Here is a 21,366-nt window from a genome sequence, read left to right on the forward strand (position 1 = left end):
GTCTGGTCTTTTGGTATACTTTGTTTACGAAGAAATTAAAAAAAATATTTTGGATAGATATTGAATGAAAACGCTGTTGGGAAACCTCATACAAAAATTTCATTCCATTGTCTGTCGTTAAGCCTCTCATCTTTTTTTACAGATCTGATGATTCAGTGGAATCTTTCAGTGTTATTGAACCATCAAAGATGATAAGACAGACTGAAAATAGATACGCGATAGCATGCTTTCTATATCTAGCATATCTATTATCTTCTTCTCGAGTGTATTTTGGCTTTTATCTTGTGTTGCCAGGCTCCACACTAAAAGCTTGATAGGTATGATTTTTTTTAAAAAAAATATGTTTGTGAATTTCAGCGAACTGAAATTTTTGGAAATTTCTGTATTTCTGTTAGCCAACATATGATGGAAGTTATTGATTTATCTTTATAAGCTTAGTTGTTGATCAAATGATGGAGAAATAGATATTTGCAACATAACCTTCATTCGCGTAGACAAGATATAGTTATGTATTGAAAGGTTTCGACGAATAAGAAAAAGCAAAGAGAAACCACCATGAAAAAAAAGTAATAATTTTATTTTGGATGGTTTAGGTGTACAAATCTACTTCTGCCGATATTGTCAACAAAAATGTACCATTGGAAAAAAGGAAACGTAAGTATTATCTTTTCGTGTAAAACAATTATTTGTTTTTTATAGTGTTTATATTCAGTTTTTGTTTGCTTTTTAAAATATGTAAATATACTTTCACGTATATCTCAACATAAGGTCATTAAAATAGTTCGAATATGTTGATAATGCTAATCAATTAAAAAAAAAAAATTCGTACATTCGATGGCAGGTTGTAATTTTGCTGTACGACCTACTGCAGTTGGCGATCAGTCTGATTATTGCTAATCATTTCATTTTAATTGTAGTTTATAATTCCGCCATATTTTTAGAGTTATCTCTTGCGTATCTCAAATATTAACCCAATTGAAATTCGGTTCTCACCCCCCCACCCCCTCAGGATGTCTTGGATGGAGGAGGAACAGATTCTCATCAAAGAGTTTGAAGATGAGCATCTAGCATATAAGTAAACAAATTCTCAGTTTCCTTTGTCAATATAATAATGCTATGAACGGTTCTGTAACGCTGAAAGTTTCTTCATGTATGATATAGTGGAGAACGTCCTATTATATGGAGTTATTAAATCTAAATCACGATTTTTGGCAGTACATCACTATTTTGACTGTATAACATGCATTTGGAATGGAAAATACTGTGTTCGTGGTTATTACATTATAAAATCAATAAAAGAGGCTCTTACAGCGGCGCTTTTATCTTTAGGTGACCTTAGGCCCATCATTTAGTGGAGCCATATAAATGGGTCATTTGCCCATCAAACGAAATTGTATAATACTTTCTTCGGAATTGCACCTATTATAATAAATATTGTAAAGTATAAATTGTAATACAATATTTTAATATAATGCAACATTATATTCCAGTATATATTTAATTATAACTGTAAATACTAATATTATTAAAGCTAAAAATGCAAGGTGATTATTCTTTTCCCTTTTAGGCGCTATTAATTTAATAAATTTCTGAACATCATATTATATGTATATAATATCTCTTAATCTAATTTTAATATTAATTAATCTCCAAATTTTGATCTTATCTCATATTAACTTCATTCGAAAATGGTTTCTTATTTCCTAATACAATTCCACTTTTTTTTTTATTTAATTACCTTTAACACGCGCTCTATATAAAACGGCTCACTTCAGCATTTTCTCACCCTCCGAGTAAAGGGATAAAAATACATAAAGCTTACAACATTCTTTTAAAGATAGCTAATAATCCCTTTCCTAAGACTAAACGTGTCAAAGAAATCTCTATCAAAATCTCATAGCAAGACCACCGAAGGGAAAATTTTCAGTCTTTTTTGTTCTTCTACTTTTGTGACGCAATATAGATTGATGTACTTTTACCGCTTTTTATCTGTATAAATGCCTCCGGAATGAAATAAATCGAAGTTCAAATTACCAAAGGTTTCTTCTACTCGGCCACGCAACTGCTAAAATATATTTATATATATAAGAGAGAGAATAATAAGCAAGGCAAGATAAATGCTAAAAATAGAAATATAATTTTAAAAAATGCAAGAATAAAAATAACAAAGTGAAAAACGAAAGTAAACCGAATTAAAGAAGAAACAGTGCTTAAAAACATACGAAAAAAAGCAAAAACACACACGAAACGAATGAGCGAAATGCTTCAATTCAAAGAACGCTGTGGAAATAAGTAGTAAATCAATATTAAAAAGAGGAGCCATAGTTTGAAATTTCCAAAACAACGATTTATTGTGCTGTTACAGCATTCAGGATGAAGATATAATCATTTTACTTAATTATCGGATACTATCTGCAGAAAATGCTGCGATTCCTTTTGCAATCCGCAATGATTTCGTACCCTGATGAGCATATTAATGCTTTGTTTTGGAAATTTCAACCAATGGTTCTCTTTTAGGTAGATTCCTATAGGAAGACTACCCATTTTAAAAGTTCTCATGACAAGATTTAGGGAAAATTTCTCCAGTTCTTCACCGATCATGGTTTCTAGAACCCAAAACTACCCTTCGTTCAAAAGTTTATACAAATATTGCCTATGTCATCTTATAAACTGGATAACTAGAGTAATTTTGTTCGGATTTTAGCTGGCGTGGAATATGTTGTTAGAAATGTAAAAATCTTGTACTAGTTTGTAAATAACCCATCTTGCTCAAGGAAGGTGGGGTGACATTTTCATTTCGCTATAACTTTCTTAATATTGAAATAGAAAAATAAATTCCATTTGCCAAATGAACACCTCATTTTGAAGAACTTTTGAATTTTAAGTTTTTCGATAACTACAATACTTTAGTTAGGGGCTGAAAAAGGATTTTCATCCTTAATTTTCACTGTTTCTAACATGAACTTATGTTGACAGATAGTAACTCGGATGCACCTTTGCTATCCAACTTGCCGAGAGGAATTTTTAATACTAATTTACAATTTATATATAACTTTTCTATATAGTTTCATTATGTCACGTTATTCTTGGGAATGATTGTGAACACGCAAAAATGCATTTCTACGGATTACATGAACTGTTTTGCCTGGGAGCACCAAATACCATGTGAATCGTGTTTTGTGTTCTGCTCGTCATGGCATTCTAGAACAGTCCTCAAATATTTGGTGGTTTAGCACACATATTTATTAATTCGTCGGAAAAAGATCTGTTCAATGAAACTCTCAATATATTTTTGAAACGCAAAGTGATAGGTCATATATATAAACTTTTCTTATCGTAGAGTTTGGGTTGCGATTCCCATTTGTTACTTTATAAGGAAATTGATACTATCATTCTAATGGAAATAATTTCTGAAATGATGTAATGATAACGAACAGTATGTACAAGAAATAATAAAGGGAGTAGTTTTTTTAAAGGGTACATAAGCCACTAAGAGTAATTGGAAATGAAAGAAAAACAAAATGTTTATATTCATTTGTGTATATTGGATGAAGATAATGGTGTTTATTAGAAACAAAGCAAGAAGGATGAAACCAATCTTAAAACAACAGCATTGAATTGAATAAAAAATATACAATAAGGCAAAATACCAAGTCTGGTCTAACTCCTTTAGAACTCTATTAAGTGCAGAAGCTTTATTTCTTTTTATTTACAGTGTAGAATAATAAGTAACCTCTTGAATTTCAGTTACAATGCAAGCAAATGAAAAATAAACACTTTTTACTTGTAAATAAGCATGGAATCCGCCATTGTATGCTGTTACTCTTTAAAATAACAGTTTACAAACAGCGAAAAAGAGAACACTACTGAAATATTTAAAAAGATGAAACAATTTGTATAAAAGATGTATGTCTCGTATAAATAAAAAAATAATTAGAAAAAAAAATAATCTTAATCTTAATAATACTCTAAACATATGCAATCTGCAGCACGTTTGTTTTTATAGAGTCTCGGTAGTTGTTTTCTAAACTCTGAGATAGACAAATAATTCTAATTAGAAAAAAATATTTTAAATTACATAAACAACATAAAATATAATTTGTAAAGTTAATTATGTATTTCTTAAAACATTAAGAAGTCTAAACTAAGTAATTAAATTAATTAGGTAAAGTAATATAGTTTATTGTAACTATTAGTCATATTTAGTAAAATATTCTTGAGGCACCAGCATTTTAAACAAAGAAAAAGTTACATTCTTATGAAACCAAAGCTGGTCGAATTATGAAGTCTTGGATACTATTATTTCAGACTACGTTATCAGCCGTATGGAAAAAGATGCTCCAATCAAATGATGACGTTTCCTCGTGATGCCTGCTGATTGGTCTAAAGTAATGAAATGCAAAGTTCCATAACTAGAGTGATTTTGGTAATAGAAAAGTGGAAATTTCTTTGCTTTAAATTTTAGTGTCAGGAATATTTTACTAAATATAACTAAAAAAACCATGGAATTGTATAAAAATTTAAACTTTCTCATTTTTCAACAATCTAATTCAGACAATTTAACATGTAATCTTTTATGCCATTTAAAACATGCCACGAATTGAAAATGTCTTTTCTGACGGTTTTAGAAATTATCTATTTTCTATGATTAGAAAGAAAAGAATAGAAATCCGTCTCGTGATCCCATGGCCCTAACTATTTCGGTCATTGAAGAGTTAATGAACATGATTAGAGAATTTAACTCTAGAAAGCTTTATTTTTTTTTACAAAAAATATATATGTTTTGATTAATTTTAATAATTTTGGAAAATTATTTAAAAATTTTAATTATTTTTTCTTCAAATTTAAAAAAAATTAAAATATGCCAAATGATTATATTATGAATTAATATCCCAGTGACACAAATCGCATTATAACATTTTCTGCAATAAAAATGAAAGTCCTCTTTTTTTACCAATGTATTTTTTACAATGCAAAAATATTATTTTGATAGTTTTTTTAATGGTACAAATATCCATACAATAGTCATCTTGTTATTTTCCATGTTTCGAATTTAAATCTAATTCTAGTACCGCTATTACTATTTTTGGGTTTTTTTTTTTCTAAAAATTTTATTAAAAAACATTTAAAAAGATTTCCAACCATTTATTACTACCCTTTGGACAGTATTGTGAAGCTTATAAAATGGAAATAAAAATATATAGCCAAATATCTACACAATGTATTGTAGAGTTAACATATTAATAAGGATATTAACAAAGAATATATAAAAAGAAAATTATTTACAGAAATTACAAACATAGATAGAAAAACTGAATAAGAATTGTAACTGATTACAGTAAATTTCTACTTTATAAAAAAGAAGAAATATCTGCTATAATGATAAAAAAAAGTATCTACTATGATTGTAAAAAAAAATAATGGTCCAGTGCTTCGTGTATTTTTTATCACAAAATGGTCGATGAAAGAGCAATTTGAAAACCTAACGTGAATTAAAAAAAAATATTTTGATTGATAGTTTTTAAGAATAGAAATTCTTTTAAGAAGATAATTAAAAATATAAAGGAACGAGGTGAATCTGAAGTGCTGTTCTTTTCTTGGTCTTGAAGTCGAGACACTTCTTACTTGAGGTTACGGAAACAGTGAATCTCTTGTTTTCATTGATGAATTTGTTTTTATTTTTATAAAAATAAAAACATAAACATAAAAAATAAAAAAAATCAATAAAAAAGAGAATTTTTTTTTAATTTAAGAATTTTTAAACGTAAAAACATTAAAATTTTAAAGTTTTTTTTTCCTCACTCTCTCTTTATTTACTTTTTTTTTTTTTTTTACTTTCTTGCATGTTTAAATCTGTTATTATAAATCTCCAGCAGTATATTTTAAAAACGGTTACATTCAAAATGTTGAAACACTTAATTACTTTGAAGAAGAATCTCTTAGCTAAAGAATTTGATTCTAATTAAAATTATTTTCTTCAGAGTATTGCACATTTTAAGCTAAAATATATAATATTATAATCCTTAAGGCAGAAAATAATTTAGCTAGATTTGCATTCATTGATTTTTTTTTCAAAATTTCAATAATAACACCGTTTCTATCAATAAATATAATTTTTTTGAAAGAAGTTTTACTGCTTCCTTCGTTTGGAATTGGCGGCCAATAAAGTATTTCATTGCTTATAAGGCGATTGCTTTTATATTTTACTAGTCTCATTTGACGACCCGCTGATTCACGGAAGATATTAGCTATATTTAATTCTAGTTGGATGGTTTAGATATATTTTCCTATCCATGATTCCGCCAGATTGTTAGACATTAAAGCTATATTTTAATTGTTTTACATATTAAAATAATATAGCTTTACCATTGTGCACGTGAGCGTTTTTAGTGGATACTAGACTTATGACAACGCTATTAAAAAAGCGGAAGCGAATTTTCTAACTTTCGTAGAATTGCAAAATCATTTTTTATTCGTTTTGTGAACTACAAAGATATTAAATATAACCCTGTTTTTAAACTTTTAACAACTGAAGTAAAACCCTTAAATAATTGATAAAACAATAGAAATGCTATGAATCTCACGTCAGTAATGCATTCTGTTGTTGAAAATTGAGCCTTTAAAATTTTTTATTTATTTTTGCTGTTTTAAGAGTTATTTTTAATGAATGGAAATAGACAGGTTACCGTTAAAGTATATAATGCAGTTATTTCATAGAATACCTAGTTATTCCATGAAATAACTGATCGTGTCCGTTAAAGTGTGTAATATGTTATTAATTTGACACTTTAACTAGTTATCCTATGAAATAACTAGGTATTCTATAAATTAACTAATGAGAGACAGTTAAAGTGTAAAATAAACAATTTATCTAAAATGAAATTAAACTAATGATAGACAATTAAAATGAAAAAGAAGCCATTTATCTCATTTATGCAGTGAATAAATGGTATTTATGGAAACGTACCATAAAATCATTTGTTACAAGGATTACTAAAATGACATTTGGAATGACAAAGAACATTATTTCTAAAACAAAAACATTTTTTATTTCTAAAATAAACAAAAACATAAATGCAGTAGGGGAGGAAGGTAAAGGTATTTGTCGTGCGAGATATATGATATAGATTATTTTAGACTTTAACGGACTGCAGATCGTCATTCTATGAAATAAATCGTTAAACCATGAAATACAAGAGAGTTTTACACTTTAACGGACACGATCAGTTATTTCATGGAATAATTAGGTATTCTATAAAATAACGGATTTCATACTTTAACGGTAACAGACGCATACGATACACCACTGCATAGAGGAAAATTCAAAGTTATGTATAAGCATTCCATTTGTTATGCAACAAATGTCGAATCGGAGGTGCATTTCGTGCTATCTTTGAAGTACCTTGTTATTGAACTAATTGCTGCAGCAATTCGATTTTACCGATCTTGACGAACAGTAGCTATAGATTTTAAATACCCATCATGCCTTTGGTCCCTAAATTCTGAGCTCTCAGCTTCATCTGTTTGTAGATCTATGGTTTTTACGTTCGAAACCAGTTCTGATTCACTCAACATTTCCTTTTGTATGTGAAACCATCTTCTACGAATTTCTTGCACCCCTGTAAATCGGTTTATGACGAGGTGGCTCTTTCTTGAACTTAAAATGAAATGCACGATGCCATTCGGAAATGGATTTATTTTTAGCATACTGCAGCATGCAAAACGACTTTTACTGAGGCATCGCCATTTCCTTATAAACAAACAATAGGGCCTCTTTTTGCTGGGATTATCTGCATGCAAAAAATAAACTTTATTTCAATATCCATAGTTGTATCATATACGTCTCTATGTATTAGGAATCCGTAGGAATAAATATCTTAAATTTGTTCCTTCTTTTTGAATAAAACTGTATTTTTTAATGAAAAATATCTTGTATTTTTCAGATATTTTTAAGTAACATAGTATTGAATATACTTTTTTTAAATTTTTAAGTATATTCAAATAAATTTATTTTTATGTGAGAACATGCTTTTTTGAGGTTTTTGTAGCCCCAAAATACAAAGGCAGAAAATTGGCGATTTATCTTATTGGCAATTTTTGGGGCATCAATTTTTCGCTATTAGGGTAATTAGTAAATGATAAAGAAGGTTGTCACATTTGGCGACTTATCGCCAACAAAAAGTTACAACTTGACGTGAATGTCCTCCATGTACCTGATCCTCCTCTCTAGCCAATAAAAGGCAGGATCGTAAGAAGTTATAGCTCGAAGATGCACAAAGAAGCAAACGGGAATTAACATGAAAGAGCGAGGAGAGGTATTGAAAGGTATATATAATATTATTATAATAATATAACAAAAGATTTTGGGTTGGAAAAAACCATAGTTTTTCTAAAAATTAAAAATTGCACATTAATAGTCACATGATCATTCCAAACCAGTTTAAACCAGATTTTCGCAACAAAAAAAAATTGCCTTTGAGATAAAGTGTTGGAACTTGACCGATTTGAGATGGAAAAATAACCACCGTTTTTCTAAATATCGACGCATGCGTAATCTGATAGTTATTTTATTGTTTCAAACGGTTTAAACTGGTTAAAGATTTAAATTAATAAATACAAACAATGACTTAAAAAGCACCCCCTATACATAAATATACCAATATACATAAATGTATACAAAAACAAATGAATTGGGTGATATATATGCTTCCTGCAGCTTAAAAAAAAAGAATTTTGACTGTAATTAGTCCGACAGACGTCCATTTTTTCGAAATCGTACAAACTATCAAGAAAATTTCTGCATTCTGATCTTGTGAATGTGAATATTTTAAAAATTCCTACAATTCGAACAACTATATTTATTATTAAGTTTTAATATTTTCTTTATTTAACACATTTATTATGCTGCTTTTATTGCAATTGACCTCCATACAAGAAAGTACAAGGCAACTATTAAGAACCCAGAACACATATCAGAAAAGAAATACAAGCTATCAATCTATCGTTCAAATTCCAATAACAAAACGGCTTAAAAACATTCGATCTATAAAATTTATTTACTTTCTATTTAAATGGCACATCCTCTTTGTTATTCCAGAATTAGTTTGAATAGTATGACATATATAATGAGCCTTGAATAAATATAATAAAAACAGTTTTTAAGCACACGTTTGTACGTGCTTATTAAAATAAAAATATTTTAAAATTTAATTTTTTTTATTTATCGCAATTATTATTTGAAATCAATTTTTATCAAAATCGTTCACAGGTGGCATTATAATTGAACCCTAGAATGCATGCCTTTTTTTTTAACGAAAAAAATACATGTTTTGAATAGTTGCATATAATTTAGAAAAATTATTTAAAAAATGTTTAATTATTTTTGTCGTGAATTTTTTTAAAAATTAAAATGTGCTAAATGGTTATATTATGAATTAAACAATATCTCAATGACGCAAATCACCTTATAACAATTCTGAAATAATAATAAAAGTACTATTTACCAATATATACTTTATAAGGCAAAGGAAAAAAAAATATTCTAATATTACTTTTAACGGTAGAACTAGTCATACAACAGCCATTCTCACATCTGCTTTCGTTTCAGAAGTGTTTCGATATATCAAGACCTTTAAATCTACCCGATTTCTTCTTTAATTTGGTGAATTACTCAAAAGATAATAAAATCCATCAGCAAATACAGTCACTTGCATTTTAAAACATTTATTTGATTTGGACGCAACAATATCAATTCACACTCAAAACACGGCTATATACAATGCTTATATACAATCAGTTACGAAACATATTTTACATTGATGGAACAAGAGCACGCAGGCTCGTGAACAGTCCGTTCACTTCAGTTCGTTTTTAAACGTGGACGGTCTTCTTCACAGCCATCTTGGTATTTTTTTCAAGTTTCCAGATTAAATCTTATTCTATTACCGCTATTGCCTATATCTGTCTTTTCTACAAATATTTGTCAAAAAGCATTTAAAAAAGATTTTTCAATCATTGTTGCTCTTTGGAACAGCCGTGTGAAGCTTATAAATGGAAATAAAAACTTGTAATCAAATGGCTACTCGTTGCATTGTAGGGTTAGTAAAATTAATTAATTAATAATTTATTGAAATAAAAACTAAAATAAGATATCGAGATAAAAATTCATGGTTGTATGGAATTCAAAGAATTTAGCATATTTTGAAGCGAACAAAAAATTCATGACAAAATTCTGTTTGAACAAATGCAAATCAAGTTAATAAATAATCAAATTAAACAAATAATAAAATCGATTATCTCGAATAAAAATCGATACCAGTGAAGGAGGAGAAGTTGAAGTTAGATGACCAAGAAGAATTCAGGAAACACCCTAAAGCAACCTACATTGTTTTCGTAAACGCATACAAAACGTTCCTCAAAACAAATCAAAACCTCCAGTTTATTTTCCCTTCGTTTAGTAAACAAACAGTTCGAATTTCAAAATTGCTCCAAGTGATTCGTATAGAGACCGGAAATCCTGTCATTTTCGATGAACTTAGAAAACCTTCGTCGAAAAGGTAAAATAATAATAAAAAAAATTAATTTTTTTTTTGCTTGTCATTTGAATTGTTAAGCCTAAAAGTAAGAAAAGGCATTTTCTTTATCTGCACGCGTTGGCATGAAATCGACGCAAGATACGATAATAAAATAAAATAAAATAAATTTTAACAGGATGTTATTCCTCCATGCTAATAGAATATAGTGAAATAAAGCCACAGGATAGGTTGCTACTGTTTGGATAGAAAAAAAAATATATAATACTAAATGCATACCATTTACTGTTCTTTTTTTCCCCCTTCTTTGAATTTCAACTATCTGAAATCACACAATTCCTTTCTCTTTTTCCTTCCATTTCCTTTCTTTATAAGAGTTAAATTTTAATGGCTTTCAAGTTCAAGCTCATTTTCAGCCACGCCTGACGATATCTCCGCCTATTTCGAACAGAACAATACCTTGAAAAACATTCCACAAGAACAGAATCCGGAAATATTCGTATGGTTTGAAAAAAAAAATAAAACGCTTATTTATTTTCTGAGCTAGGTGTGGAAAATAAAGTCCACCGAATTTTATTTTACCATTGGCGTTTCGCTAGTAAAATGTGGGCAGCTGTTTTTCGGGCGAAACAAACCTCGGTCATTTAAAGAATTTATATCGTTTCTAGGAATTTTATTTCAAATCACAAACACCAGTCAGGCATTTTTATGGAATTAACCTTTAAGGCATAATATTGAATGAATAGTTGCTGAACAATATAGAGTATTAAAAAAGTTCCGCCTCTAACGTGGTCAGATTCGCTATGATTGGTAGTTTGGAGGTTGGAAAATATTTTTATTTGCTTTTTCAAGAACAATGCGACAAAAAAAATTGAAAGGTGCTGGCCGGGCATATTTCAGATTGTCACGTGCGAATATAAATTTTGGCATACGTGTACTTTAGTTAGGAAATTGTTTTATTATATTGTACACAGTCATTTGATAACCTTAAAAGTTTATTTCGTCATCTGATGTGCATAAGGCATGATGTCAAGTTTCAAATCTTTTGGACATCTTATAATCTGAAAAAGGAAATGATGCCACACCATAGCATACTTATAGACTTTTGCTATATCTCTCGAAAATTGAAGCGGGGTCATTTTTTAATGCATACAGATGAAATAAACTTTCAAATTTAATAAAAATTGGTAAAATCGGTATAATGATTAGGGTTGGTGGATTTATTTGGATAGAGAATGCACAGTCAAATAGTGTTTTTGAAATTTCTCCCAAAAATGATTGGTGGAGTGAAAGACACATCTATAAGTTTTCTTACGAAACAAAAACTAGCAAATAGGATCGATAGTTATGATTGGGGTTTTAGGTTTTTGGTTTTGGCGTTTATTTTAAATATATAGATGGAATTTAAAATATCGCCCTTCATTTTTTGAAAAAGAGAAACAGTGTTTAAAATTTTAAGCCTCATTCTTATTCATATAAATGCAAAATGAATATTATAATGGTTCTAAATAAGTTAAAATGTGCATTTATTATAAATTTAAAAGAATTTTTAGAATGATAATTAATTTTAATCAAATATGTTAAGAATTTAACATTAATAATTGTAAATAAGCCAATTTACTATGCAGTTAAAAGTCATAAAATATTTTTACCTACATGGCTGAATTCATTTAAATTCATCAAATTGTACCACATGGCACAAAAAAGATACAATATTCCTAAAAACGCGGAGACATTTATAAATATCTCTAATCAAAGAATACGAAGATACAGACGTAAAAACCTTTTAAAAACATTTCAGAATTTCGAAGCAGTTAAAAAAAACCCATAAAGTTATTAAAACAGAATTTAATTCTTAACATCCGCTAGGAATGCATATAATGTTGAAGAAATTTCGTGGAAATTCATTTTAAACTTTTTGGACATATTAACTTTTTTCTGACGCTGAAAAGCAGATAAAAAAATTTGTTAAAAACATTTAAAAATAAAACTTCCTATCTCTAATTAAACGGAAATGTTACCGAAATAACTTCAACTTCTACTTTTTTAATGATAGGTAGGAATAAAAATGAAGCAGTTTTGGCATTCGAAGGAACTATTCTTTTTCGAATGAAACAGATGGCAAAAAAGTTACGAAAATTTTCTTAAAAATGTTCTCTTTGATGCAGGTGGAAACTTTAAATGACAAGGAAAAAAAAAAAAAAAAAAAAAAAAAACCATCGCTTTTCAAACAACATTGCTTCATCACAGTAGTTACCGGGATAATGATAAATGAAAAGAATGAATTTAAGTTCTTTTTAACCCTTTAAAGAGGCATTTTTTTAAATAACAGTAATATATTAAAATATTTTTGAGACTGAGTTGATTTTACAGAAGCAATTCATTTAACTTTGCTTAATTAATTAGATTAATAATTAGTTGATTAATTATAGGTTGAGATAAAAAAAACAACCAAATAATTGTTTTTGTTCCATCAAAAAAATTGGACGAGAACTTGTTCCACCCTTCTTTATAACTGTAAATATAGGCTATTTATTATCTCAAAATCTCTATTTTTACTAAAATAAAAGGGAATGTGTGTTTGTTTGTGCTCTACATGATAGAAAGTTTGATTTAGAGCTATGTGTTTGGTATTTGGGGGTTGGTAATACGCATTTCGGCTCGATTTCTATAATATTTAAATGAATTAAAAATTAAGCGAGACTTTGTCGTTTTTACATAATTTCCTTATATATTTCAGCACAAAAATTTTTATCTCATTTCAAAATTTAAGAAATGGTCTTTTTAATAATATAGTTTTAATAAGCATGCTGATTTTCCTTGAATTTCGGCAATTTTTTAAAAGGCATTTCTTTGCCTAATTTCCAACAACAGATTGCATTGTTGAAATGAAGTTTTAAACGTTTTTATTGTTTCATCAATTATTTAACCACGTGATTATTTTCTATTGTTGAAAGCTAAAGAAAAAGAATTGTTTCTGTTTAATATCTGTGTGGTTTACAAGACGAGTAAAAAAGTGGTTACAATACTGTGAAAGAGGATTGATGAAATGGTCAATTATATTTTTAATATCCCTATGATATCTTAGGACATATCATGATTTAAAATAACAGGACTTTTATGTCTTACAATTCCACAGAATCAATCATGAACTTGAAACTATGTCTAAAAGATTTAACTAAAATTAAATAGGTTTAATATCCCCGGCGGACCTTCTGGTCGTGAAAGGCTACTAGAAATAATCAATATACAGTACACTCCCGATTATCCGCGGAATTGGGTGGCGCGGCCGCCGCGGATAACAAAAATCGCGGATAATCCGAAAAAAGCTAAAAACGGGTATAGCAAAAGAGAAAACAGTCATTCCAACTTTGAAACATCGTTTTATGTACAATAAAACGTAAAATAAACAGCAGGAAATGTTTAACTAACGCTTAGTATATCACTCAAAACTAACCTAAAATGGGTTTTGTTAATGAAAACAGAAAAGTGCTTTGTACTTACGAGAGGTGTCAAGAATACACAGAAAAATTAATATATATGTACTGTTTTAATACTGTAATATATTATGTAATTACAAAAGCATAACTGTAAAACTACACCTTTTTGAAGAAATCAGTCATTTGTATTTGCTTCTTGCTTTGGAAGCATTTTCTCTTTGCTTGGAAGAAAAAAAAAAAAAAAAAAAAAAAAAAAAAACTTAGTGTGCGGCAGGCGCGGATAACCCTCCCGCGGATAATCGGGAGTCTACTGTATAGCTATTTTGATTATTAAAATCACATTATGCCATCAAAGTATTTACTGATATTTATTTTTGATCCCTGAAATTACTGAGAAATAGCTAGACATTAAAAAAAAATGAGGAATTTTGTAGTAAATATACTTTTCTCCACCTAAGAAAGCGTTAAAGCTGATTTTATCAGAAAGCAATAAATGAATATCTTCTTTCGTATGCTTGCTTATATTTAAAATGTGTGTGGTTTACAAGCCGAGTACCAGCAAGCGAGTATGAATATCAGCGAAATCAAACCCAAAGCATAAGTAAAATTGTGAAAACAGAGTTAAACAAATATTTTTTCCGTGTTTACTTCGTGACAATGATATCAGTTGTTGAATTATGAAATATAAAAATCAAAACAAACTACAAAAAATGAAATGCGCTAAAAAAAAGGGGGAGGGGGATTTGAAATTTTCTTGCAGATGATATCATTACGATTTAAATTAAATGACAATGATCTTCGCGACTCTTGATTTCCTGAATCCGTCAGGGCCAATCGTCCTCCCGCTGGTGTAGCGTGGTGTGGAGAGGTGTCGTCCTCGTCATCTGACCGCGGTTCAAAATTACGAGATCCGTTCCAAAATAGCCCTAGTGTTGCTTAAAACGGGATGTTAATATAACTTTAAAAAAAACTTGATTCCCTGATTTGGCTCCTTGCTAAATTCGTGAAGAAGTAAAACTTCTCCCAGTTGCCATGGAGCAGCGAAGAAACAGTAGGAAAACAATTAATTGAAAACTAATGAACAAAGGTGTTTTGATCGTTCTTGTTTTAAATAAAAAAAGAGAGCTGGTCGTATCATGAACTAAAACATTTGAAAATCATAATAGTATTAGAATATCGCATGTAGGAATTTTAGTTTTGTTGTAGACTGTTAATATTTTAAATTTTTTATATAACAAATAAAACCTAGCATGAATATATTGACCTCAAATTTTTCTTATACTAATACAGTAAGGAGAATTTTGTGTTTAGTTTAGCGGTACAGTAAAGGGAACCGAGTATGCATTTTCTCATTGAACAGTCGGATACAAAATTCGATGCAAATCAATAATTCTGGCGATAAAGACATACGCCAAATTTCATTACCTAACTCGTTGCGTTTTTAGAACTATTGTTTCACGAATGAACAGACAGACAGACGAATGAACAGACAGACAAATCTTCCCTTGCATAGGCGTTTATCTGTAAGTTTTATGTAAAGCTATATTATATTTTTCATCTTCTAAATTATATGATTTTTGAATCCACACGTCTACTATTAAAATATGTAAGAAAATAGACTTGAATCTAAAAACTCAATTTTTAGATTCAAGGGGGCCAAAAATGGGAGGTTCATTAAAATTTCAAAATATTTATATAAATATTCGACAATATTTTTTTTTCGCGGGTAGATTTTTATAAGTAAAACTTCATAACTTACAGGAAGCAAAAAAATGCGAGCTTCCATTTTTTTTGATAAAATGAAATTTATATTTTTATTTTCTAAACAGAAGAGTTAAAAATGTTTTCTGCGACAAATAACGCGTGTGTGACCTAATTTTTCAAATCTACCCAGACTGAAAGGTTGCTTCACTGTTCAAATACAATATTTTTAATGAAGTGTCTATGAATAATTGATTTTATTTTTTGCGCAACATATTTGTATACCCCAAATAGGTTTTAAAGATAACGATTCACCTCCCTAACAGTTTATCGATGACTAAATTAATTTTTTTTTCCTTTCATGAACATGGCATTACGAAATTAGGTTAGTTTCATGGTAACCGAAGGGTTTTAACCAAATCGTAAACTAGCTCTTATTTTTTTTCCCCATTATTTTTTTTTCAAAAACCACTTTGCGATAGCACCGCTCGGAGCATAAAAGATTCAGATTTCAACCCATTTTGTACTAGTTTAACTTTCAAGGCCGGAATAGTTTATAAAAAAATTGATTTTAATATTCTAAATGAGTATAAAGTTGCTAAAGGAAAGGGGAAAAGTCGCTCATAATATATATATATATATATATGATATAGGGGCAAAAATAGTTTTAATAAAGAACAAACGAAACATTTTAAAAACTATTGTTATCTTTGATTTCAAAAACCATTTTTAACAAAACTAAATGTCATTTTTATTATTTTTTTATTGTTGTCTGGGATGACTGGGTCATTTTCGTGATATCAAATCTCATTCGATTCCATGCTTACACGGAAGCCACAACTGAATTTTCGTCCAAACAATTACTTTGTATTAAATCAGTAAGTACACATTTCCCTTTTCGTGCACAACTTTATTCCTGAATTGTTGAATATTAAAATGAACTGTCTAGAGGCCCTGAGTCCGTAACTTCTTTTTGCGTTATTTTCGGTCTAAACCAATATATCATTTAAAATAAACGTATATTTGAATATATTCGGATTAAAATCGAATATAGCTTAAGTTTTAAAATAGAATTCTTAAGAACTTTTTACTTTCTCATTACGAGCATTGTCATTAGTCATAACATAGACATAATTCTTTGTCTCATTAGGCATAATTCTTAAGAACTTTTTACTTACTCATATACAAGTATTATCGTTAGTCATAACATAGATAAAATTCTATGTCTCATTAGGCATAATTCTTAAGAACTTTTTATTTTCTCATACGAGCATTCTCATTAGAAATATATAAAGAATGTAGTCGTAAAAAAAAATGAGCTTGGGATTTTGATGATCTCCATATTTCAGACTTCTATGACTTTGAAAAAAATCATTTTTGGAATTTAGTCTGTCTTGAACATGAAAATCCAAAGGAATTTTAATCTAAAGGACTGAAATTTGGTCTTCATGCATTTCTATCCATTTTTGAATGAAGTCCATCCAAAGGAAGTTTCTTTGTGTGGCCGACTGCAAATGATCGCGATAACTTCAAAGAGCCAAGAAATAGATGAAATTTGATACCAGGTTTAAACCAGGGTACTTGTTGGTTGTAACGGCGACCAAAAAAGCACCAAGAAAACATTTAGCTAATTCGGCAATTTCAATAGTCAAACTATATAGCATGTGATTCCAAAATTTTTCATAATAAATAATAATGCACTTGAGTATATTTTTATAATTTGGCGAAAAATTTTTTTGACGCTTTTTGGTCGCTGTTAAAACCGAGTTGTACCTAAACCAAATCCATTTAGGGATGATCATTTGTCTACCTATTTATTTGTGTGTGTGTGAAAGTAATAGCAGAAAAACGCAACGATTTAGAAAATTTAAAGTTGGCATGTAATCTTACTAAATTGTAATTATATGTTAAATTTGAATATAAATCAATCGAAAGAAATCCCATCTAAAATGTATACCTGATTTCTTTCATTGTACTATGAAACACGAAACGCTCATGTATGAGACTGAAAATAAAAAAAGAGCATGTTTTTGTGGCGTTTGACTTTGTCCAAGGTTCATAATTATAGGACATTAATTATATATAATTATAAGATAAAATAGAGCGATAACATCTTTATCAGGAAGTATGCGAGAAAGTTTCGGAGTGACCACTCCCCCCTGATTTTCCTTATTTTCAAATTCATTAGCAAATAAGCTTACAACCCTATTTTGAGAAAATGGTTGACTCATTCACAAGACGAAAGCTATGGCAAATTCCAGATTTTAATATTTAAAATGCTTTAATTATTTTTTCATTTTATTTACCTCTTTTTAAGACCATGGGAAATATGCTTCCCACCAAATGTATCAATCTTTGTATGAAATTATGTAGGTTGGCATCAGTTCCGACACATTTTTTTAGTGAATCAGAAACTTAGATGCTTCAGTTCTTTATCTCACACAAAATGTGTCTTGGTTTGTCACTTAATTATTAATGAATCAAATTAAATTTATTTAATAAGCTAAATGAATCCCTTTTCTTATTCTAATTTCAAGCCTAAAAATATTTTAACATAATATGACTAGAAAAAAAATGGCCCTTTAAAGGGTTAAAATACTGAATCAAACTCCCTTGAAGCTGACTTAAAATTAAATGCTTGCTCATTCAGTTCATTATAACAATTTTAGTTTAAAATTGCTTACATGGTTATTATATTAAAGCGGGTTTTGTAAAGGGAGAGAGGTGCTTTAGAACATTGTTTTGGAATACCTACGGAGTTAAATCCGCCTCTGTGTGCGAATGTGTTGCAATTTGAATTTTGAGTAGAGAAATTGTTCTCAAATATGCGTGGGAGACTCATTAAAAATTGCAATATCTTCATTACTTAGTTTTAATCAGCCTAATTACCATGGTACCGGAAAAAAGAGGGAACGTTGATACAATTTAAAGAACAGAATATTTAAAACCTTTAATTTCATAATTAGCAAATTTTGAACTACATTTGGATTCCTTGTATTGAGCCTGCTTATATCGAAAATTTCCATATATCAAATTCTTATTTAGAAATATAGATTTTCAATAAAAAAAAATTCTATATATCGAATAAAATGTCTATACAACGAACAAATATATTAAAATAAAAAATTATGAATGCCTATTGCAGTTAAAAAACGGCCGTTGAATTCGATCATTAAAAGGAATATAAATGAAATAAGGGGGAAAAACATTTTTTTATGGATTTTTACTGGAATAAAAATTTTCAGAATACTAGAAGTCGTTTAAGATAAACGAATGTGCACTTGTCATTTAATTTTATATTATAACTTGAGGATTTAATGCATTCTTTTCCTAATATAGGTAGAGATTTTTATTTTAAAATTCAATTTCATTTCAGATTTCGCGTACCGAATATAGTTTCTAAATGGAAATATTTAAATGTGTTGGAAACGCCCAGATCAATAAGAGATAGAAAGCGGGATATAAAGTAAAAGTGTGGTAAAAAAAAGTATATCATTTCCACAGTACGGTTATCAGCAATTTTGAAAAGTCATTGTTGTTTGCGTATTTTTCAAAAAAAATTTAATTAGTCTGCTCTTTTAAATTTTTTTTTTAACTCTGAAAAATGAACTTTGCATAATTTAGTTAGAAAATACTGAAAAAATTAGTAGCATATATTTCTGTATATCGAAATTTTTAACATGTTTTTTTCAAGAATTTTGAAGTTCTATATATAGAGGTTTGATTATATTTTTAATTATTCGTCATTCTTACCTAGGCCAAATAAGGAAGAATTGTTTAGAAAGAGGTATTACAGAAATTTAGATTTAAAACGCGATGAAGCGTTCAATATGTTTGTATATATTAATATGGAAAATATTCAAAATGTGCCTGGTGGGTTATATGATGAAAAGTCCAATCCTTTATCCAGAAACGATAAAGGCTCTTTATTTTACACGATGTACGAATTCACAGTAACAAAACACAGACGCAGTGCACACAATACAACAACATTTGAAAAAATCAACAACCTGCTAGCAGTAAATTAGTATTAAACAACCGAACAACAGTAAGCACTCGGAGAGAACTCTCTTGGGAGAATTCGTTCAACTATCCTCATGAGCTCAACTCACTTCAAATAGCTATCTTTACTAGTTAGAGAAGTCTACTCCCCACATGACTGGCTGACTCTTTTCTGTGGGCTTCGTTTTTTATAGCTTTTATGAGAGATCATCAAATGTTCTAGAAGGTTATTAAATCTTCTCTCCTAATCGATACATCGATGACATTTTAGCAGTTTCTGGATTTTTCAATTTTTGGTGGGAAAAAAATCCCCAAATGGTCTTCAAATTTGTGGCCAAAGTCGGAGGTCACTGAATCGGCATTCTTTCAGTAGCCATTATTGCTATCTGTAAAGCTCTCTTCCTTACAAGGAAATCAACTGCGCAGAGAAGCAATATTTCAAATTTTTAAGAATATTGTTTAATAAGATTTCAGAACTGTTTTAGTAAATTACTAGCCGGCTTTGGCGACCATCTGGTTTCCCGTGATTAGTTTTCCCTAAAAAAATTAAATATTTTATATTGCTTATTGTTAATGGCATTCACAGCAAAGTATTTTTGCACTTCAAATTTTTGTAAACAAGTAACTCGTATTATTTAAGAAGATTTACATCATTATGTTCTTTTTGCTAAGCATCTCTCTAATTTTCTGCCATCTCACTAAAATTTGAATTTTAATCTAAAATGAAAGTTATTAAATGGCAGTTAATACAATAATTTTCTTGCTGAAGTTAAATAGGTTCATTAAAAAATATAAAAATAGAAAGTAGAATCACTCTACATTGAAGTTTTGTGTGTACCGTAGAATATATTTGACATTTTACTGAATATCTCAAAAGGATTATTCAATAAAAATCTCACAAATTCTTCAAAAAAAAAAAAAAAAAATATAGATAAATTAGTGTACTACAATGGAAAAGTTGTTTTTTTTTTCGATTTATAAGACCAATAATAAATTTCTAAAAAGCGCAACAATTTATAAAAATGAATACGCTTTAAACATTTGTTTTAAAAGTCATTACATATTTGTGAAGTAAATATAGTAAATTAAAAAAAAATTATCATTTTTTAACAGAAACCTAATCATCGTGCAACATTTAGTTTATCGTTGTATTTTTATCTTCAACGATACACTAAATAAATGAAATGAAAGAAAAATACAAGATGAAATACTGGTAGCAACAATGAAAACAATACGAGTCTTGAATATCTTTATAATATTGTTACGAAATTTTTTCTACAAATATCGCCACTCAGTTGTAATAACTCAGCGCATTTAATCTCTAGTTCAGCAGCTTGCTTGCTGTCTAATCCTCTAAAATCTTTTACTTGTCGGCGACTCCGACTCCTCTCACACACGACTTCTGACGATCCACACAACTACACTGCAGCTTCAGAGTGCCCGTCTTTTATAGTGCCGGGAGGCGGGGCTAGAATCTTCAGACCAATCAGGGCGTATCTGAGTGTATCTTGGTTCCTACTGGATGGATCGTGGAACTCTCTAGTATGATCCATTTAGTCACTAAACTCGCCAAATTCGTCACCAAGTCGCCAAATGGTCGACAAGCTCTCAGGTCATTGACGCTGTAGCCGCTCAGCACAGATCTGAAAACGGCCTTTCTCACGATGACACTATTCATGCCGGGTAGCAAA

General features: G+C 29.3%; 1 protein-coding gene across 1 annotated transcript in view; it reads left to right on the forward strand.

Annotated features, from left to right (window-relative positions):
• The first annotated feature begins 415 nt into the window (after window positions 1-415).
• LOC129980573 (zinc finger protein rotund-like) overlaps window positions 416-21,366 on the forward strand; it is a 424,990-nt gene continuing 404,039 nt past the window's right edge. Inside the window, exon 1 of the mRNA XM_056090935.1 lies at window positions 416-654. The gene's annotated coding sequence lies outside the window, so the exon portion shown is untranslated. The remainder of the gene's footprint in view (window positions 655-21,366) is intronic.

This window comes from Argiope bruennichi, chromosome 8, assembly GCF_947563725.1.
Source record: "Argiope bruennichi chromosome 8, qqArgBrue1.1, whole genome shotgun sequence".
NCBI lineage: Eukaryota > Metazoa > Arthropoda > Arachnida > Araneae > Araneidae > Argiope > Argiope bruennichi.